This window comes from Microtus pennsylvanicus, chromosome 2 (assembly GCF_037038515.1).
Source record: "Microtus pennsylvanicus isolate mMicPen1 chromosome 2, mMicPen1.hap1, whole genome shotgun sequence".
NCBI lineage: Eukaryota > Metazoa > Chordata > Mammalia > Rodentia > Cricetidae > Microtus > Microtus pennsylvanicus.
In genome coordinates, this window is record NC_134580.1 from 90,297,538 (window position 1) to 90,311,832 (window position 14,295).

General features: G+C 35.0%; 1 pseudogene; it reads left to right on the forward strand.

The window, feature by feature from the left end:
• The first annotated feature begins 916 nt into the window (after positions 1 to 916).
• LOC142845007 (olfactory receptor 4K3-like) lies at positions 917 to 1,827 on the forward strand (annotated as a pseudogene).
• The last annotated feature ends 12,468 nt before the right edge of the window (positions 1,828 to 14,295 follow it).

Genomic DNA, 14,295 nt, shown 5'->3' on the forward strand with positions numbered 1-14,295 from the left:
TTACAGATGGCTAAACATCTTACTTTTCACTGGCTTTTCAACCCTTATATAAAATTAACTATTGTCATTGTGAAGCAATGTTGACAATTTTATCAACTAGTATTACTACTCCTAATTTTTAATAAATTATTTATTTATGCACTCTTTAATCATACAATTATGAAGATTTACGAAAGAGCTATTCTTCTAATATTTTAAGTTTACATAGAATTTTATATTCCTATCATCTCTCTGCCAAGGATTCTTTTTGAAAAATTCACATTTATTTCAGATATACAATATGAAACTAATGATATTCCTCATTTACAGTGTCTATCACCACTCATACCTGTTTACTTAATGATAAGATTACACAGATGTGATATGATAATATTAAAGAAATAAAAAAAACTGAGACTATCTTTAATTTGCTTATTTGTTCAGTTTCATACCTACTTTTGGCAACACCTGACTTTGTTACTTTTCTATTGTTTCCCTTGTTTTTACATATAATTGTATCAAGTGCTTACAAAGTATGATTATTTTCCATTGTGTTTCATCTTATAAAACCTATATCAAAAATCTACTTTGAATGTAAAATTTATATTTTACTAAAATCTACCTCTTACATAATTATACTTCATCTGCACTTGAGAACAATGTGTTATTATTTCATCAATGGCCCTTGGCATTAGCATACATTTCTTCTTATACACATACACAAGAATTAATCTGTGTAAATAAATGAGAGTAAAGATTCTAGGACACACCATGCATGACTATTACGGGAAATGTTATACCCAAAAGCCAACATCAATCACTTCTACCAGAATAAATTAAAAATTCCTTTTAATTCATATCCTCTGATATTCACAGAATCTAATTTTCTGATATTCACAGAATCTGTATTTTTTAGATTAATTTGAAACTAAACTAAATGGAAGAACTAAACCAATCTGAAGTATCTGAATTCATTATTCTTGGGCTTTGTGACTCTTGGGAGCTCCAGGCCTTCTTCTTAGTGATATTTTCCTCACTTTATTTAATCACCATTTTGGGCAACATATTTATTGTAGTCATAATCACCATTGACCTTCATCTTCACTCTCCTATGTATTTCCTGTTGGCCAATCTCTCATTCATTGACTTTTGCCTTTCTTCAGTCACTACACCTAAGATGATCACAGACTTTCTCAAGGAAAAAAAGACTATCTCCTTTGGAGGGTGCATGTGTCAAATTTTCTTTGGACACTTCTTTGGAGGGGGCGAGATGGTACTGCTTGTCTCAATGGCCTATGATCGTTATGTGGCCATCTGTAAGCCACTCCATTACTCCAGCATCATGAACAGACATACATGCATTGGATTAGTGATGTCATCATGGATCATTGGATTTGTGCATTCAATAAGCCAATTGGTTATAATCATTAATCTGCCCTTCTGTGGATCCAGAGAATTGGATAGTTTTTCTGCGATATTCCATTGGTCATCAAGTTAGCCTGCATGGACACATATGTTTTAGAAATTTTGATAAATGCTGACAGTGGGGTGCTAGCAACCATATGCTTCATTCTGTTGCTGATCTCCTATTCTCATATTCTGATTACTGTCTGTCTTCACTCAAAGGATGGGACATCCAAAGCCCTCTCTACTTGCACTGCTCATATCACTGTGGTCATATTATTTTTTGGGCCCTGCATCTTCATCTACCTGTGGCCAGTCAGCATAACCTGGGTGGACAAGTTTCTGGCAGTGTTTTATGCTGTCGTCACACCTCTCCTCAACCCAGCCATTTACACTTTAAGAAACAAAGAGATTAGAAATGCTATGAAGAGATTACAATGCTAGCATATAAATTTTCTATTTTAGGATTTTGCATCATTAGAATATTAACTTCTAGGATACTAAAAATATTACATTTGTCTTTTTTCTATAGACTATAAACATTCTCAAATTCATGGAAGTTAAATAAAATGGTCCTTAAAATGTCTGTTTATACATTTCATGATCATTAAGTGGAAAATAACCTTCTGTCTATAAGATGTTAATAGTCTTTTAAACTATGAATTTTTTAATCTCAAGTGAAATTTAAGTTAATGACAAATAACTGGTACCTATTAAACTTGCTGTTTCTTTAATCTTTCTTTTTTTTCTTTCTTTTCTTTTTTTTTTTTTTTTTTTTGGATTTTCGAGACAGGGTTTCTCCGTAGCTTTTGGTTCCTGTCCTGGAACTAGCTCTTGTACATCAGGCTGGCCTCGAACTCACGGAGATCCGCCTGCCTCTGCCTCCCGAGTGCTGGGATTAAAGGCATGTGCCACCACTGCCCATCTTCTCTAATCTTTCTTATACCATTATAAAATCAGTTATCAAAACATGTGTCATAAATTTCTACCCTCCCCCAATTTAAGTCACCATGTTGAATATGAGTCTTTTGTTGCTCAAAGTTTCTACTTCTGGAATAGGGCTGTCTCAATGAGTCATAAGTTGAGCATATCCCTATTAATGATTGTAGTTGTCTTCTTTGTTTCTGAAGTCTCCTTAGAAACTTAAGTGTTGAGATTGTAGAACTTTCCTGAGGTCATTCTACCTGTTTAGCATTAAAAGGATTATTCAGGAAATAATCCCCTGCTCAAGCTGCCAGTCGTAAGCGAAGGGCCTCCCAATGACCCACTCTTGACAGATGTGGTCATCTACCCAAAGGATTAAAGAGATAAACACAAGAAAGATTTGACAAAAACTAAAAACAGAAAGTGTTATTGATACTTAATAGCAATCATAATATTTAGCAACTGTTAATGCAGTGGTGGAGAAAGGTTAACAATTAAAGAGTGCAACTCAAATTTAGTTTCTACAACTCATGTCGTGTAGCTCACAATCACCTGTAACTCAATTATAGGAGATTTGACGTCTCTGGACTACATGGGTGCCTATATTCACATGTTCATGTAACAAACACAGATGCACACACACACACACAAAATTAAAAAGAAAAAAAGAAAAAATGGTTAACAGTCTCGAGCTACTGCCCCCCATTTCCCAGCGAGAGGTGTACCTCTCTGATATGTATAGTATTGCTCCTTCTACAGACCAGAAGGCTTCAATCATTTATGACATGATCACTGTCTTGGCGGTTTCTGGTTTTCATTCATGGAACTTGTACTCTTACCTAAAACTGAACTTGCTTTTGACTGCAGCTTCAATTGCCTCAACCAGAAAGCTGGATTCAACCTAGAAAATATTTTTCATTATTTCCTTTTGTACTTTTCTAATGTTATATGCTGCTTTAAGCCTATCATCAGTTTTTACTAGTTCCCAGAGTTGGTCTTACATTCTTTTTGTGTTATATACTTTCTTTGCCACTTGGATCTTCTTAATTGTAGAATTTAATAAAGTCTACTTCATAATCTTTAAAGCATTTTAAATTATATATTTGAGACTCCTGTAACTATATCTTTTCTCTCCTTCCTTAATTTCCATCCAACTCTTCAGTTATATCTAGCACTACTGTTCTCTTTCAAACTGAAGGCTTTGTTTTCTTCATTTGTTCTCACAACAGATACACAAACACACTTCTAAATATACAAATGCAATTTTATCAGTTTATTTGCTGCTTGCTTCTATTTGTATGCTTATGTGTTCCTGGCTGACTATCTTTTATTTGATAGCCAATAGGTATGCTCTTTCATGGAGAAGATTGCTTCTTCAGTTCTCAGTATTCCTTAGCTCTTCTTTGTCTAGGGTTAACACATTAAGTGCTCCCCCCCCCGAATTCTCACAGTATTTGATGCTTGATAAGTAAGACAGAATCTGTATCTGTTTCTTTAACCCTAGTAAAAAGCCATGTCTGGGAAAGGATATAGGTATTACTGGGGAAACAGTTGTTCCTGTAAGTGCACATGAGTTGCCTGTCTGATTGCCTTTTATATAATTATGTTTACGCACATAGCACAACATATACTTCCAGCTTTTGTCAGAGAAGATAATTTATGCAATGAGCGGTGGTGAAAGCACAGATACATAGCTCGTAAAATACTGAGAAGAAGTGAGTGTGATTGACCAATGATATATAAAAAAGTAGATCATATCACTTCCTCTAAGACTCAGGAATAATTAATGATTGAGGAAGGGAATGAATGGAAGAATTTGATAAACTGTAGAGGTGTGTGAAATGTTGACTCCTGGGCATGACAGAGCTGTTGCACTCAAACTCACAACAGCTATAATTATCTTCATAAGATCTCTACTGCACTGTGCCCAACAAAATTCTTTCATGAAAGGGGTCTTCTAAGAGGCGTCACTACTCCATGACAAGAGAAGATAAGGAAGGGAGAGCCATTTTCTTCAGTGATGAATCCACTGACAAAATGTTATGCTCCTGTAAAGAGCCCTAAGAAACCCATTGAGTCACAAAAGAATTCATTATAGTAGAAGTGAAATTAGTTGGGAAGATGAAGGGAATTGGTCTGTATGGTAATTTGGCAAGAAACCACATTGGGAAATGAATATAATCCATTACTTCATTCTCATTTTATTAAAATGAAAACTCACCATTATGCATAATGAATATACACTGATGAAACTTTAAAAAAACTTTTGGCAAGATGATGGGGAGAAGTGAATTATTCTATACTGTTAACAGAAATGTTAATTAGTACAGCCATAATAAAAACATTGAGGAGGATTCTGAGAAAACTAATAAATAAAATTAACATTAATTTGGCAACCACTTTTCTGAATATATATGATCTATATTTCCACAAAAATATCTCAATTTCCATGTTTATGAAAGTTTAATCACAATACATATTATGTGAATACAGGGTAAGTGTAGTTTGTTTGGTAAATGAAGTAATTGTTCTTCACAGCTACAGTGATGATTCTGTGGTTAGGAGCATAATTGTGGAAGACCTAGTTTGTTTTCCAGTGCCACATAGTGGTTCACAACCATCAATCACTCCAATTGCACAGGACCTGCTGTCCTGTTCTGGCATCCACAGGCACTACACATATACAATAAATATGGCATTCAAGACACTGTCAAAATCTTACACACAAAATCCTCAAGACCCAGGATACACTTTTGGGTATATATCCAAAGGATGCTCAATCATGCCACAAGAACATGTGTGAAACTATGTTCATAGCAGCATTGTTTGTCATAGCCAGAACCTGGAAACAACCTAAATGCCCCTCAACTGACTAATGGGTAAGGAAAATGTGGTACATTTAAACAATGGAGTACTACAGAAAAAAAAAAAAAAAAAACGACATCTTGAATTTTTCAGGAAAAAAAAATGGATGGAGCTAGAAAACCCAGACCCAGAAAGACAATTATCACATGTACTCACCCATAAGTGGTTCTTAAACATAAAGCAAAGAAAACCAGGCAACAAATCACAATCCCAGAGAACCTAGACAACAATGAGGATCCTAAGAGAGACATACATAGATCTAATCTACATAGGTAGTAGAAAAAGACAAGATCTCCTGAGTAAATTGGGAGCAAGGGCACCTTGAGAGAGGGTTGAAGGGGAGGGGAGAGACAGGGAGAGGAGTGGAGAAAAATGTAGAGCTCAATAAAAATCAATTAAAAAGGAAGAAATTTTCTGTAAAATAGTACCAAACTAACAAACTTAGAGGGAAAAAAGAATGACTTTTGTGACTACAAGTAATTTTACCTTTATGTTATTAAAATAAATGTTTTTAAAATGAAAAATTTTCACTTTCTTTTTGGTTTTGGGAAAAAGACCATAGCAAGTATGGACCCACAATGTTTGCAGAAGAATGGGTGCACTTGCATTCCATAATTTAAATATTCTATACAAGCTTTTATGTTGAAATAAATATGAGACAATAAATATGATAATAAAGATCAAATATAATTTATATTAAATAAAGGTTATGAAAAATAGGAAGTCAATATAATTAATATAAGAAATAGACCATCACATGTAGTGAAAGATGTGTAAATTTAAAATCTTATGATAGTGTTTTGTTTGTAGAAAACTATGAGTATAAATATTTCACAAGTGAAACTCTGAGGAAAGACACTTTTTCACTGAAACTCAAAATATAATTTCAGGTATCAGCTAAAGGAAGATAGTCTTAGAATAATATTTCATTAAATGAAATTTTCTTTAAACGATGCCAGTACAACATGCTATTGGGTGAATATTATAACATCCAACTACTTTAAAAAATAAAGATACTTCAATAAAATATAATAGAAATAATATATTCACGTTAGTGAAGCTGTTATTTATACACAGAAAACTTATATAAAAGGAAAAATGTTTATAATGTATTCCAACTTGTAGGAAACTATCGGAGAGGACAATAATCAACTTTATATGGAAAAACAAAAAACCCAGGATAGCCAAAACAATCCTATACAATAAAGGATCTTCTGGAGGCATTACCATCCCTGACTTCAAACTCTATTACCGAGCTACAGTAATGAAAACAGGGTGGTACTGGCATAAAAACAGAGAAGTCGACCAATGGAATCGTATAGAAGACCCGGACTTTATCCCACAAACCTATGAACACCTCATTTTCGATAAAGGATCTAAAAGTATACAATGGAAGAAAGAAAGCATCTTCAACAAAAGGTGCTGGCACAACTGGATGTCAACCTGTAGAAGAATGAAAATAGACCCATATCTATCACCGTGCACAAAACTCAAGTCCAAATGGATTAAAGACCTCAATATCAGCCTGAAAACACTGAATCTGATAGAAGAGAAAGTGGGCAATACCCTACAACAGATGGGCACAGGCGATCGCTTCTTAGGTATAACCCCAGAAGCACAGGCATTAAGGGCAACATTGAATAAATGGGACCTACTAAAACTGAGAAGCTTCTGTAAAGCAAAGGACACTGTCACTAAGACACAAAGGCAACCTACTGACTGGGAGAAGATCTTCACCAACCCCGCAACAGACAAAGGTCTGATCTCCAAAATATATAGAGAACTCAAGAAACTAGACTTTAAAATGCTAATTAACCCAATTAAAAATGGGGCGCTGAACTGAACAGAGAATTCTCAACAGAAGAAGTTCAAATGGCCAAAAGACACTTAAGGTCATGCTCAACCTCCTTAGCGATCAGGGAAATGCAAATCAAAACAACTTTGAGATATCATCTTACACCTGTAAGATTGGCTAAAGCCAACTTAGAAAACATTTTTAAAATTAACACCAGATTACTGACAGGAATCAGAAGTAGTAGTTATTGGTTTTCGGCTAATATTTAGTTATTTCTTGAACATAAGAAATTATACATTCAATATATCTAAATATGGCCAAATATCAATCTCACAGAACCCATCTAAAATGTTGATTCAGTTATATGTAATATTTTGTTATACTCTTCAAATTTTCTAAACTATCATTTACTTTATAAAACAATGTTTTATGAAGTCATGCATTGCTCTGCACCAAGGTCCCTCTTTACTCTCCTCCAGTGAATTTCCATGTTGTCACTCAGCACCACGTCAGGCTCCGGAGGTTATCATTACAAGAGCATCTGCACAAACTAGTACAAGTTCCGTGACTGGAGATTCAACAATGATTTCAGATCTTGCAAATTTCACAAAACTAGGTAGACATCCTATGTATTAAGGATTTTGATGTGGTATGACAGCTGAAATGACACTGTAGTGACAATGAGAGGAGGTCCTAACACAAGGTCACTGGATGGTAAGAATTATGTTGGTAACAACTGGGATGACACACAGCAGGACATAGGTTGAGCTAATTAGACAATTTGGTGAGTAATGACATCTGTCACATGCTAGGAGCACCAGTATTATTTCATATTTAAAAATTATCTTTGTAAAATATGACCTGATGATTTTCTGTATTTCCTCTATGTTTGTTGTTATGTCCCCTTTTAATTTCTAATTTTGTTAATTTGGATATTCTCTATGTGGCTTTTTGTTAATTGGGATAAAGGTTTGTCTATTTTGTTGATTTTCTTGAAGAACCAACTCTTTGTCTCATTGATTCTTTGCATTGTTCCTTTTGTTTCTATTTTGTTGATTTCAGCTCTCAATTTGATTATTTCCTGCCATCTAGTTCTCTTAGGTGAGTTGGCTTCTTTTTGTTCTTAAATTTTCAAATGTTCTGTTAATTCAGTAATGTGGAATTTTTCCAGCTACTTTATGTAGACATTTAGTGCTATGAACTTTTCTTTAACACTGCTTTCATTGTGTCCCATAAAGTTGAATATGTTGTGTGTATATGCTGAATTTTTCAAAGAAAAAATATTTTTATTGAATTTTAGGAAGTTTTTAATTTCTCCCTTTATTTCTTCCTTGACTCATTGATGCTTCAGGTGAGCATTGTTTAATTTCCATGTGTTTGTGGGCTTTCTGGAATTAGTACTGCTGTTGACTTCTAGTTTTATATTTTTGGTTGTGAGCCTAGCCTTTAACGGCTGAACCATCCCTCCAGGCCGACTTCTAGTTTTAAACCATGATGATCTGATAAGATACATAGGGTTATTCCAACTTTTTTAATATTTGTTGAGGTTTGTTTTATTACTGAGATTGTGGTCAGTTTTTGAGAAGGTTCCATAAGGTGCTGAAAAGAAGGTATATTCTTTTCTGTTTGGATGGAATATTCTATAGATGTCTGTTAAGTCCATTTGTGTCATAACATCTGCTAGTTCCCTCATTTCTCTGTTCATTTTTTGTCTGACTGACTTCTCCAGTGTTGAGAGTGGAGTGTTGAATTCTCCCACTATTAGTGTGTGGGGTTTAATAAAAAAAATTTCCTTTGTCTTATCAGATCACCATAGAGTAATGTTAGAATTCAACAACAATACTACCTCCAGAAAGCCTACAAACTCATAGAATCTTAACAGTCAACTACTAAACCACCCCTGGGTCAAGGAAGAAATAAATAAAGAAATCAAAGTCTTGATTCAATGAAAATGAAGTTTCAACATCTCCACACCTATGGGACACTATGAGAGGAGTGCTAAGTGGAAAGTTTATAGCACTAAGTGCCCACATATAGAAAATGGAGAAAGCTCACATCAATGACCTAACAGCATGCCTGAAAGCTCTAGAAAAAAAGAAGATGCAGACTCAAAAAAAGGAGAAGAAGACGGGAAATAATCAAGTTGAGGGCTATAATCAACAAAATAGAAACTCAGAAAACCATCCAAAGAATCAATGAAACAAGGAGCTGATTCTTTGAGAAAATCAATAAGATTGACAAACCCATATCCAAACTAATCAAATAATAGAGAGAGGACAAACAAATTAACAAAATCAGAAATGGAAAGAGGGATATAACAACAGAGACTGAGGAAATTCAGAGAATCATCAGGTCCTACTACAAAAATCTGTACTCCAAAAAACTGAAAAATGTAAAAGAAATGGACAATTTTTATATAGACACCACCTACCAAAATTAAATCAAGACCAGGTGAGCAATTTAAATAGACCTATAAGCCTCAAGGAGATAGAAGCTGTCATCAAAAACTTCCCAATCAAAAAAGGCCCATGGCCAGATGGTTTTAGTGTTAAATTATACCAGAACTTTCAAGGAGATCTAATACCTATACTCCTCAAAGTGATCCACATAATGGAAACAGAAGGCTCATTGCCAAACTCTTTTTATTAAGCAACAGTTACCCTGATATCAAAACCGCTTAAAAACTCAACCAAGAAAGAGAATTACAATCTCACTCATGAACATGGATGCAAAAATTCTCAATAAAATTCTGGAAAACTGAATCAAAGGCCACATCAAAAAATTATCTATCATGAGCAAGTAGGCTTCAAACCAGAGATACAGGGCTGGTTCAATTTATGAAAATCAATCGGTGTAATCCACCATATAAATAAACTGAAAGGAAAAAAAGCATATGATTGTTTCATTGGATGCAGAAAAGGCATTTGATAAAATAAAACATTCCTTCATGATAAAGGTCTTGGAGAGATTAGGGATACAAGGGTCATATCTAAATATAATAAAAACAATATACAGCAAGCTGACAGCTAACATCGAATTAAATGGAGCAAAACTCAAAGCGATTCCACTAAATTCAGGAACAAGACAAGGCTATCCACTCTCTCCATATCTCTTCAACATAGTGCTTGAAGTTTTAGCAATAGCAATAAAACAACATAAGGAAATCATGGGGATTCAAATTGGAAAGGAAGAAGTCAAACTTTTATTATTTGCACATGATATGATAGTGTATATAACTGACCCCAAAAACTTTACCCTAGAGCTCCTACAGATGATAAATACCTTCAGTGACGTGGCAGGATACAAGGTCAACTCAAAAAAAAAATCAGTAGCCCTCCTATACAGAAAGGATAAAGTAGCTGAGAAAAAAAATCAGAGAAACATCACCTTTCAAAATAGCCATAAGTCATATAAAATATTTTGGGGTAATACTAACCAAGGATGTGAAAGACCTATTTGACAAGAACTTTATGTCTTTGAAAAAAGAAATTGAAGAAGATACCAGAAAATGGAAGGATCTCCCATGCTTTTAGATAGGAAGGATCAACATAGTAAAAATAGCAATCTTACCTACGGCAATCTATAGATTCAATGCAATCCCCATTAAAATCCCAACACAATTCTTCACAGAACTTAGAAGAATGAAACTCAACTTCCTATGGAAAAACAAGAAATACAAGATAGCCAAAACAATCCTGTACAATAAAGGAACTGCCGGATGCATTACCATCCCTGACTTCAAGCTCTATTACATCCCTACAGTAATGAAAACAGCTTTGTATTGGCATAAAAACAGAGACGTTGACCAATGGAATTGAATTGAAGACCTGGATATTAATTTACACACCTATGAACATCTGATTTTTGACAAAGAAGCAAATAAAGAAACAATGGAAAAAAGAAAGCATCTTCAACAAATGGTGCTGTCATAAGTGGATGTCAACCTGTAGAAGAATGAAAATAGCTCCATATCTGTCACCAGGCCAAAACTCAAGTCCAAATGGACTAAAGACCCCAATATAAATCTGGCCACACTGAACCTGATTGAGGAGAAATTGGGAAGTAACTTTCAATGCATGGGCATTGGAGACCACTTCCTAAATATAACCCCAATAGCACCGACAATAAGAGCATCAATAAAAAATGGGACCTCCTGAAACTGAGAAGATTCTGTAAAACAAATGACATAGTCAAAAAGACAAAAAGTCAGCCTGCTGAATAGGAAAAAACTTCACAGAGCCCACATCAGACAAAGGACTTATCTTCAAAATATATAAAGAACTCAAGAAATTAGACATTAAAATTCTAAATAACCCAATTAAAAAGTACTGTATTGAACTAAATAGAGAATTCTCATCAGAAGATTTTCAAATGGCCAAAAGATACTTAAGAACATGTTATTCATCCTTAGCTATCAGGAAAATGCAAATCAAAACAACTTTCAGATACCATCAGAATCACTAAGATCAAAAACACCAATGATAACCTATGTTGAAGAGGTTGTGGAGCAAGGGGAACACTCATCCGTTGCTGGTGGGAATGCAAATTCGTGCAACCACTTTGGAAATCAATGTGGCGGCTTCTAAGAAAACTGGGAATACACCTACCTCAGGATCCAGAAATTCCACTCTTGGAAATATATCCAAAATATATTCAATCATACTATAAAAGCATTTGTTCAACTATGTTCATGGCAGCATTATTTATAATAGCCAGAACCTGGAAACAACCTAGATGCCCCTCAACTGAAGAATGGATAAATAAAATGTGGCACATCTATACATTAGAGTACTACTCAGCAGTAAAATTTAATGATATCTTGAATTTTGCATGCAAATGGATGGAATTAGAAAACATTATCCTGAGTGAGGTAACCCAGACCCAAAAAACAAATATGATATATACTCACTCATAAGTGGATACTAGTCATAAACAAAGGGCAACAAACCTATCGTACAGGACCCAGGAGAAAGCAAGTAATAAGTTGAACCCAAAGAAAAACATATATAGACCCACGTAGACCTTCCTTCTCAGACCTTGGATGGGGTTGAAGATTAGATAGTCATAGTCATTTTACTCATATGATTTAGCTAAGCCATTTTTAATAAAAGACTAAGACTCCTTAGGGTAGAGTCCTTATTCAAACATTTATCATATGTTCCTTTCTTAATATTGTTTATGTTGTTTGTAATTCTAATTTTCATACTTGATAGCTGTTGTTATTGTATATAGTTTTGTATTTGGTATGGAACTCTCTTATTTAGGCAAAATAGAGAGATGATAAAGAACCTCCTTCAGCCAATGGCCTTTGAGAGGCTGGATCAGGTGGGTTGTGGCTTTGGGTACCAGAAAGCTGTGGTACTGTCCACTCACCCCTCTTCTTCCTGTGGGAAACACCTGGATGTAGTACCCAGTCCTTATTTCCTCATTGTGATTCGTGAGTTTCCCTTTTAAGAAAGAAAAAACTTTGTATACCCTATTCGGAGCTAGTATGGGATTATTTGATTCGTGTTTCCCCCAACATCTGAAGTGTTTCGCTTCACTTTTGTATGCTAACAGTAAAAGAAAGGACAAAAACTCCAAATTGTCTGGTGGAATCTTTAAAGTGTCTTATATGTAAAGTAATAATAACTATAAATAAGAAAACTTTAACTTTTCCCTTCCCATTGATTTTATTCTTGTGTCTTTAAGCTCTATCCAAGCCTCCAAGCAATATATTAAACCAGACTGAAGAAAGAATACATCTTTGACTTTTCACTGATTTTACATACATTATAGGAGTCATAGAGTTCCTTGTACACACAGATATGCATGTAAAGAGCCAGGAATGTTAAACACACAGGGTTGTTTCTTCAAATGTTACTATTATTTACCCGGTAGCCTAGGTACACCATGATTAATAGCTCAGTATATTTTATTATGTTGGAGGAGGTCAATTATTGGTTCTGGTCTCCAGACATAAAATAATCACACAGAAACCATATTAATTAAATCACTGTATGGCCCATTATCTCTAGCTTAATATTTGCTAACTCTCACATATTAATTTAACACATTTATATTGATCTGTGTATCACCACAAGGCTGTGGTTTACCAGCTAATGTTCCCATGTCTGTCTCCGACAGGGCTACATAATTCTCTCTGACCCTGCTTCCTTTCTCTCAGCATTCACTTTGGTTTTCCCTGCCTAGCTCAGTTCTTTTTCCCTACCACTAGCCAAGACAGTTTCTTTATTCATTAACCAATAATAGCAACACATAGATAGAAGGAACTCCCATACCAGCACTATATATATGGCAAAAACCAAACAAGATCTTTCTCCAGACCTCTTTCATGAGCTTATTTTTTTTTTAGTCAATGCATAAAACTAATCTTTATGGAAAATTTCGCATGCACTTTAAAAGAGTTTATAGGTAGTCATATCTGGTTTTTCTTCACTTATTTTTGCTCATCAAGAAAATTTATGTATGCTTTATTGTGCACATGGGATTGAGTTAATTATCATTAGAAAAATGTGCTATTCTTAAATTTGTCTAAATTAAGCTTCTTGAGAGGCAAACTTCTGAAGTTTGAACATATACTTCTACTTAGTCCTGTTAAATAAACTGCCTTCTTGCCTCCAGTAGAATGTTTCTCTTACTGCTTGTGGTGATAACAGAGATACCTGCAATATATGAAATAATTCTCCCAACCATTTAGCATGATACTGACTATAGAATTGCTATATATAATCTTTATTATGTTGAGAAATGATCTTTCTTTCTCTAGTTTGTTCAATGCTTTTTTCAAGGTGTAGAAATAATTTGCTTGCCTAGTTACTGAAAAAAATTATTTTTCTTAAAATATATTCTGACTAGAGGAAGAGGTAGTATGTGAGATACTGACTGGATAGTCCTGTTGTCTTGGCCCTACCCCCTGGTTGCACATCCTTTTTCCCACCCCAACCTACTACTTTCCCCAATGACCATAAAGAAACATCCTCCCTTCCCAATCCCACCATGCCCCGCTACATCAGCTACCAAAGCTAGTGGCTGGACTGCCTCAGCCTGCAGGGCACATCCTGCCTCTCACCCCCACCTATCACACCCCAGCAACCAGGCAGCAGCATCATTGCTACCCATTCCCACTGACCCCTGTTGCATAAGTGACCACCTGGGCCATAGACGTAAACAACAGATCCACAGGCCCTCCCTGCAATGACTGCAGGAGAGACGGGTATATAGCAGTGCAAGAATACATTCAGCAACATAAAGAACAATATGGCAGCATCAGAAACTAGTGGTTCTACAATGGTAAGGACTGAACATTGAAATGCAGATGAAGCAGA